Consider the following 8749-nt stretch of genomic DNA (forward strand, 5'->3'; position numbering starts at 1 on the left):
GATAAGGGTATAGGCCTACCCCATATGTAAGTAAGTTGATCCAAAACAAAGATTTCAGGTAAAAGGTTTTTATTTTCTGAAAACGATCATTTAATTTCTACAAACAGTAGCCTAACATACACCAACATTTCACTGAGAATTTGTCAAATACATTCAACTGAAAATGTGCCAAGGCAGGTTTAGACCTAAAAAAAAAAAATGTTGCCTGTTTACCATTTCATTCACATACAGTAAATAAGTCAGATTAATTTGCTGCCTAGTCTCTTTAGCTCTTACTAGGATAACACTCATGATTTCGTTTAGCCGTCACATCATAGCTTATAAGGGCACCAAGTGTAATGCATCTGAATGTTGTTCAGGTGGACTTACTTCCCACTCATGGTGGTGGCTCTACGATGGGTACATCATTATGATTTATGATTTTTTAAGCAAGATCATGATTACATATCAGGTTAATTACTTATGAGTTCATCAGGTTTGTGGCCCCTCAACTAAAGTGTGAACAATGGCATGTGTTTAGAGAACTGCACAAGTTGTGTTCAAATCAGAATTTGAGTATAGTGATGACTACAATTTTGGCAGAAAAAGAAATCATGATCATTCTTAATAAATCATAATGATGCTCACCATACTTAATGCTTTAGTTGATGTGCTGTTTATGTATGAGGTCATGAATGAACTCATGTAAATTCCTGGTGATTCATGAGATATTAAGGAATGAAGTAATATGGAATTCATGCATGAATTCATGATAATTCATGTACCCTTACCGTAAAGTGTTACCAAAAGTTCCCTTCCACATGTCAACTTTCGATTCCAAACAAGTTCATAAGGATTTATTTGCAACAATAAACTAGTAGATAGGCCAAGAAAAGCCCTTTGTATGCTGGAATCATGAACTACCATGCAAACTTTTAAAAAGTTCATACCCATTTTGTACACACATTGTATATAATAAGTATTCATTCATGTCTCAAGAACTAGAAAACATTAGCCTACCTCATTATCAGGGGTCAGTAAGTGGGATGAGTCCATGTTAATCACATTTTTTAGGCTTTGGCACAAGTTTATATTCTTTGCAATTTGCCTGTCTGTTGATTCTAGGCCAAGAGGTGATTTACTGCATCAGCAGTCAGTTTCTTGGAGTTTTATGCCCCCAACGTTGTCGCCAAGGCAGCGCTGCCTGGAAGGCACTAGGGTTAGGCATGGGTTAAGGTTGGGGTTAGGTTTAGGTGCCTTTAAGTCAGCGGTGGCAGCGCTGCCTGGAAGACGACGTTGGGGGCATAACACACCATCGAGCCTGTAGTTGACGGCTCTTAAAGTAATTTGTGAGTGAAGGAGACAGATACGGGATGTCCTGCTCATGCCTCCATCCTCCTATTGTTCCTTTCTCGTTCACAGTAGACACCTTAGATTTGTAATTAGACAAGCAAATTAGTTTGCCAGTGTGTTAGGAAAATTAACTAAAGCAAGGTCAATATCCACAAATTCCATTCTAAAGACAGACTCTAAAACAAACTTTGAACCAAAAATGATGTTCACATTACAGAATGAAGTCTTAAGTATATACTACAGGAGAGTCAGTAAAGAGGTTGCTAGTCAGCTTAACCACCAAACTAGACCCAAATCATGAAGACACTTCAAAAAAAGGAAAGACAATGTCTGATAAAATTTGGCCTTTATTGAATTCAAGATGGAGAAAGCCCAAGTGCAGAAAGTGACCCAGGATAAAGGAGAAGTTCCATTCACCATTAGCATTCTGAGCAGTCACTTCAGGAGTCATCATGGGAATCTACAGGGATAAAAAGCAGACTTCACTTTCAGTACAATAAGCCATTGCTTCAACCTGGGGTTAGTTAACTGGCAGACATTTTGTTGTGACTACTGGTTTATGAGGAAGCTACAGTCTGAAATATGAGCCAGGCCAGCCCACAATGTTCCATTTCTGCACCCTTGCTCTAAAGAGGGTCCTTGTACAGCATGTTGTTGGGCCAACATGAACTGCCTACAGTACATTTTTTACATAGTATAATGCAAGATGATAAAAACAGGAGATAAATACAACACTAGAAATAATTGGTGAGCAATCAATATGCTATTGTTCCAACCACAATATGGGGCTGGATAATCACCAGAAGTTTGACTACTGGCACTGATTTTAAGAGACCTGCTGGGCTAAAATTTAACCACAACCAAGCCAGCCCACAGTGCTCAGTTTCTGTACCATTGCTCTGAAAATCCCTTGTGTGGAGTAGTAGCTAATGTGAACTGCACCTTCACAGCTCTACAATCTACAAGTAACTAGTATTTGCCTTCTGACACACCAAAAGTTCTGCACATTTCTTGCAGACACAAAATAGTCATGACTGAAATGCAGTAGAAAGTACTCAAATCTTAATAAAGCAGATTCTAATGCAGAGCACCAGGTCTGATCTGAGTCAACATTTCATCAAGATTGAAATTCTTGACAACCCAAAAATCTTCTTACACAACAGGAAATATGACAAAAAGCCAAACAATTACCAGTGATGGTGGTTCCATCTTGGGCAGAGGTAGTCCCATTTTGCAGATTGCAGATTCAGAGGTGGTCCCATTTTGCAGATTCAATTAACACAACAGCATCCTCACTCGCACCATCTTGGGATTCCACGAGAGAGAGAGAGAAAAAAAAAAAGCATGGATCCGATTTTAGAACCAAACTGTGGTGATCATAAAAGCCAGCTGAAATCCCACGAACAGCAGTTGTAAACAAGACATTAATTAAACAGATTTTCTGCTGAAGAGTGCTGCCAGGTTTAGTAAATACTTAGAACTATATATGTAGTAAGAGTTAAGTCACAGAAAGCTCAGTTTGTGTTTGCCATGCCTAGATGCATTTTCCATGAATGCAAAAATTTCACCCTGTAAACCAAATTTGGAGATTTGTTTGAAAACACTTACAGGTTAGAAAGATGCAAGCACTGCGATCTGCTTTCTACAGGAGATCATTCACAAGACAGGTGTCTTCAATTTACTCACACTTGCATAAGAAATGTGCCAATTAAAATCAGCTGGTTTAGAGAAAGATTGGAACCATTGTGGCCCAAGCAATCAGTGGACAGTAGACTTCCCTCAGCATTTAAGTCAAGTTCATACACAATAGCCTTTTTCCTTGATTGAAACCCAATTTAATGTACTTGACAATGTTTAACAAAACTCAAAGCAAATGTGTAAACTACAGAGTCTTCCAAGTAACAAATAAATAAATTCCCTTACCAGTTACTCCATCAGTGGCAGATGACGTTGTCTGGTTTTGGGCACTTGGGGTTGCAGTTACCACATCATCTTCACTTGCCCAATCTTTATATTCCACATAAGTGTAGTTTAGTGAGGGGTGGAAGTGGAATGGTCCATAACTACAACAACATGCTACATTTATGAAGCCACAAGTGACCCAAAGTCCTTACCAGCCTCTCCAGTTTGGGCAGCAGCTGTTGTCTGGTTTTGGAGACTTGGGGTTGCAGTTACCACATCATCTTCACTTGCCCCATCTTTATATTCCACATAAGTGTAGTTTAGTGAGGGGTGGAAGTGGAATGGTCCATAACTACAACAACATGCTACATTTATGAAGCCACAAGTGACCCAAAGTCCTTACCAGCCTCTCCAGTTTGGGCAGCAGCTGTTGTCTGGTTTTGGAGACTTGGGGTTGCAGTTACCACATCATCTTCACTTGCCCCATCTTTATATTCCACATAAGTGTAGTTTAGTGAGGGGTGGAAGTGGAATGGTCCATAACTACAACAACATGCTACATTTATGAAGCCACAAGTGACCCAAAGTCCTTACCAGCCTCTCCAGTTTGGGCAGCAGCTGTTGTCTGGTTTTGGAGACTTGGGGTTGCAGTTACCACATCATCTTCACTTGCCCCATCTTTATATTCCACATAAGTGTAGAAGTCCTTACCAGCCTCTCCAGTTTGGGCAGCAGCTGTTGTCTGGTTTTGGAGACTTGGGGTTGCAGTTACAACATCAACATTTAGTTTTGTCGAAACATCAACCTCATGAGCACCTCCTTCCTTGACATGCCTCTTTGGAAGACAGAAGACTGCTCAAAAGAAAAAAGAAATTATTACTTAAATCAGGATTTCTAAAAAAAGAATTAAACTGCAAAAAGACACTTAAAACACTAACCATTACTGAAAGTAGCAATCAGAACCAACACAACAACCTTTGCCATTACTGCCATGTTGAATCACCAAAAACAATGAGAAGGTTGAGTTCAAGCAGGCCTTATGGAGGCTTATAAAGGCATGACGCTCATGCTCAATTCAATGATAATTAGAATCACATGACTTCCAGGTGTATATCGTTTAGCGATTCATGGGGCTTAACAATAATGAGGAAGGCTAGTGTCGCAGGAGACATCTTGGACTATCTTGGATCAATTTGGCTTTGTTTTCAGCCAGAAAGCTTTTTTAACATGGTCTAACTGAATCAAGCTACAGTGGGTATTAGCAGAGCCCGTCTATGGAGAGCCTTGGCACTTCCTATTAAGCCCCATTGTATCGAAATTGGTTGCAGTTCCATTAGAATTCCACTGGGGGTGATCGCGGGCGAGCGCATGTTGAATGGGGGTCTATGGAGCTAGACGGCTAAATTTCTCTTTCACCTGCTTGTCGTGGAAGAATCATAGATTTTATTGTAGTTTATGCAAGTTCAATCTAGATTTTAGATCTGAAGTTGAATGAACGAGTACTTATGTCCTTTTCATTTCTTACAGGTTGGGTCGTTGTTGCCCATATCACGCAAGCATTGTGCTAATGAATGAAGTCATTGACATAGGCCTATTTGAAAGGCTTTTTAGAAGACTTACGTGACTTCAAAAAAGGAATGTGGAATCTGAGGAGGAACTGCAACCAGTCCAGAAACCGGAAGTAACCAGACAGTGCCAATACTCTTCCTATTAGACATTCTCTGGTATTAGTTAAGTTTGGACGGTTTTCTGCATGAATCATGCACGAATCACGCACAAATCGCGCACCATATTCTTGGCAGAAATGGCACAAACTGCAGTTGTCCCAAACAACAACCAGGTGGCACTTGGGAGTTCTGCCACCACTACTATTTTGGATGCGACTTGACTTACTGCTTCCATGACGCATCCAGTTGCCAAGTAGGCTACAGTAGGGGAGAACGGGGTAAGATGAGCCATTCTTTACACTCTTCATCATTCTAATGGGTCAAAGAGATTTTGTTTTGTAACCTTCACACCAAACAAAAATTCAAAATGTTCTACAACTTCTGTAACCAACAACTTTTTGATAACTTATAAGGGGATATAGATAAGGGTATAGGCCTACCCCATATGTAAGTAAGTTGATCCAAAACAAAGATTTCAGGTAAAAGGTTTTTATTTTCTGAAAACGATCATTTAATTTCTACAAACAGTAGCCTAACATACACCAACATTTCACTGAGAATTTGTCAAATACATTCAACTGAAAATGTGCCAAGGCAGGTTTAGACCTAAAAAAAAAAAATGTTGCCTGTTTACCATTTCATTCACATACAGTAAATAAGTCAGATTAATTTGCTGCCTAGTCTCTTTAGCTCTTACTAGGATAACACTCATGATTTCGTTTAGCCGTCACATCATAGCTTATAAGGGCACCAAGTGTAATGCATCTGAATGTTGTTCAGGTGGACTTACTTCCCACTCATGGTGGTGGCTCTACGATGGGTACATCATTATGATTTATGATTTTTTAAGCAAGATCATGATTACATATCAGGTTAATTACTTATGAGTTCATCAGGTTTGTGGCCCCTCAACTAAAGTGTGAACAATGGCATGTGTTTAGAGAACTGCACAAGTTGTGTTCAAATCAGAATTTGAGTATAGTGATGACTACAATTTTGGCAGAAAAAGAAATCATGATCATTCTTAATAAATCATAATGATGCTCACCATACTTAATGCTTTAGTTGATGTGCTGTTTATGTATGAGGTCATGAATGAACTCATGTAAATTCCTGGTGATTCATGAGATATTAAGGAATGAAGTAATATGGAATTCATGCATGAATTCATGATAATTCATGTACCCTTACCGTAAAGTGTTACCAAAAGTTCCCTTCCACATGTCAACTTTCGATTCCAAACAAGTTCATAAGGATTTATTTGCAACAATAAACTAGTAGATAGGCCAAGAAAAGCCCTTTGTATGCTGGAATCATGAACTACCATGCAAACTTTTAAAAAGTTCATACCCATTTTGTACACACATTGTATATAATAAGTATTCATTCATGTCTCAAGAACTAGAAAACATTAGCCTACCTCATTATCAGGGGTCAGTAAGTGGGATGAGTCCATGTTAATCACATTTTTTAGGCTTTGGCACAAGTTTATATTCTTTGCAATTTGCCTGTCTGTTGATTCTAGGCCAAGAGGTGATTTACTGCATCAGCAGTCAGTTTCTTGGAGTTTTATGCCCCCAACGTTGTCGCCAAGGCAGCGCTGCCTGGAAGGCACTAGGGTTAGGCATGGGTTAAGGTTGGGGTTAGGTTTAGGTGCCTTTAAGTCAGCGGTGGCAGCGCTGCCTGGAAGACGACGTTGGGGGCATAACACACCATCGAGCCTGTAGTTGACGGCTCTTAAAGTAATTTGTGAGTGAAGGAGACAGATACGGGATGTCCTGCTCATGCCTCCATCCTCCTATTGTTCCTTTCTCGTTCACAGTAGACACCTTAGATTTGTAATTAGACAAGCAAATTAGTTTGCCAGTGTGTTAGGAAAATTAACTAAAGCAAGGTCAATATCCACAAATTCCATTCTAAAGACAGACTCTAAAACAAACTTTGAACCAAAAATGATGTTCACATTACAGAATGAAGTCTTAAGTATATACTACAGGAGAGTCAGTAAAGAGGTTGCTAGTCAGCTTAACCACCAAACTAGACCCAAATCATGAAGACACTTCAAAAAAAGGAAAGACAATGTCTGATAAAATTTGGCCTTTATTGAATTCAAGATGGAGAAAGCCCAAGTGCAGAAAGTGACCCAGGATAAAGGAGAAGTTCCATTCACCATTAGCATTCTGAGCAGTCACTTCAGGAGTCATCATGGGAATCTGCAGGGATAAAAAGCAGACTTCACTTTCAGTACAATAAGCCATTGCTTCAACCTGGGGTTAGTTAACTGGCAGACATTTTGTTGTGACTACTGGTTTATGAGGAAGCTACAGTCTGAAATATGAGCCAGGCCAGCCCACAATGTTCCATTTCTGCACCCTTGCTCTAAAGAGGGTCCTTGTACAGCATGTTGTTGGGCCAACATGAACTGCCTACAGTACATTTTTTACATAGTATAATGCAAGATGATAAAAACAGGAGATAAATACAACACTAGAAATCATTGGTGAGCAATCAATATGCTATTGTTCCAACCACAATATGGGGCTGGATAATCACCAGAAGTTTGACTACTGGCACTGATTTTAAGAGACCTGCTGGGCTAAAATTTAACCACAACCAAGCCAGCCCACAGTGCTCAGTTTCTGTACCATTGCTCTGAAAATCCCTTGTGTGGAGTAGTAGCTAACGTGAACTGCACCTTCACAGCTCTACAATCTACAAGTAACTAGTATTTGCCTTCTGACACACCAAAAGTTCTGCACATTTCTTGCAGACACAAAATAGTCATGACTGAAATGCAGTAGAAAGTACTCAAATCTTAATAAAGCAGATTCTAATGCAGAGCACCAGGTCTGATCTGAGTCAACATTTCATCAAGATTGAAATTCTTGACAACCCAAAAATCTTCTTACACAACAGGAAATATGACAAAAAGCCAAACAATTACCAGTGATGGTGGTTCCATCTTGGGCAGAGGTAGTCCCATTTTGCAGATTCAGTACAGTGGTTAACACAACAGCATCCTCACTCGCACCATCTTGGGATTCCACGAGAGAGAGAGAGAAAAAAAAAAAAAGCATGGATCCGATTTTAGAACCAAACTGTGGTGATCATAAAAGCCAGCTGAAATCCCACGAACAGCAGTTGTAAACAAGACATTAATTAAACAGATTTTCTGCTGAAGAGTGCTGCCAGGTTTAGTAAATACTTAGAACTATATATGTAGTAAGAGTTAAGTCACAGAAAGCTCAGTTTGTGTTTGCCATGCCTAGATGCATTTTCCATGAATGCAAAAATTTGACCCTGTAAACCAAATTTGGAGATTTGTTTGAAAACACTTACAGGTTAGAAAGATGCAAGCACTGCGATCTGCTTTCTACAGGAGATCATTCACAAGACAGGTGTCTTCAATTTACTCACACTTGCATAAGAAATGTGCCAATTAAAATCAGCTGGTTTAGAGAAAGATTGGAACCATTGTGGCCCAAGCAATCAGTGGACAGTAGACTTCCCTCAGCATTTAAGTCAAGTTGATACACAATAGCCTTTTTCCTTGATTGAAACCCAATTTAATGTACTTGACAATGTTTAACAAAACTCAAAGCAAATGTGTAAACTACAGAGTCTTCCAAGTAACAAATAAATAAATTCCCTTACCAGTTACTCCATCAGTGGCAGATGACGTTGTCTGGTTTTGGGCACTTGGGGTTGCAGTTACCACATCATCTTCACTTGCCCCATCTTTATATTCCACATAAGTGTAGTTTAGTGAGGGGTGGAAGTGGAATGGTCCATAACTACAACAACATGCTACATTTATGAAGCCACAAGTGACCCAAAGTCCTTACCAG

General features: G+C 39.5%; 1 long non-coding RNA gene across 1 annotated transcript; it reads right to left on the reverse strand.

The window, feature by feature from the left end:
* Positions 1–1732: 1732 nt before the first annotated feature.
* On the reverse strand, positions 1733–3319 carry LOC121684398. The gene is made up of 3 exons (XR_006023122.1): positions 3256–3319; positions 2524–2637; positions 1733–1792 (listed from the first exon to the last, which is right to left on the reverse strand). It is a non-coding gene; the product is annotated as an uncharacterized LOC121684398 (long non-coding RNA).
* Between the last annotated feature and the right edge of the window lie 5430 nt (positions 3320–8749).

The sequence above is a fragment of the Alosa sapidissima genome, chromosome 15 (genome assembly GCF_018492685.1).
Source record: "Alosa sapidissima isolate fAloSap1 chromosome 15, fAloSap1.pri, whole genome shotgun sequence".
Lineage (NCBI taxonomy): Eukaryota > Metazoa > Chordata > Actinopteri > Clupeiformes > Clupeidae > Alosa > Alosa sapidissima.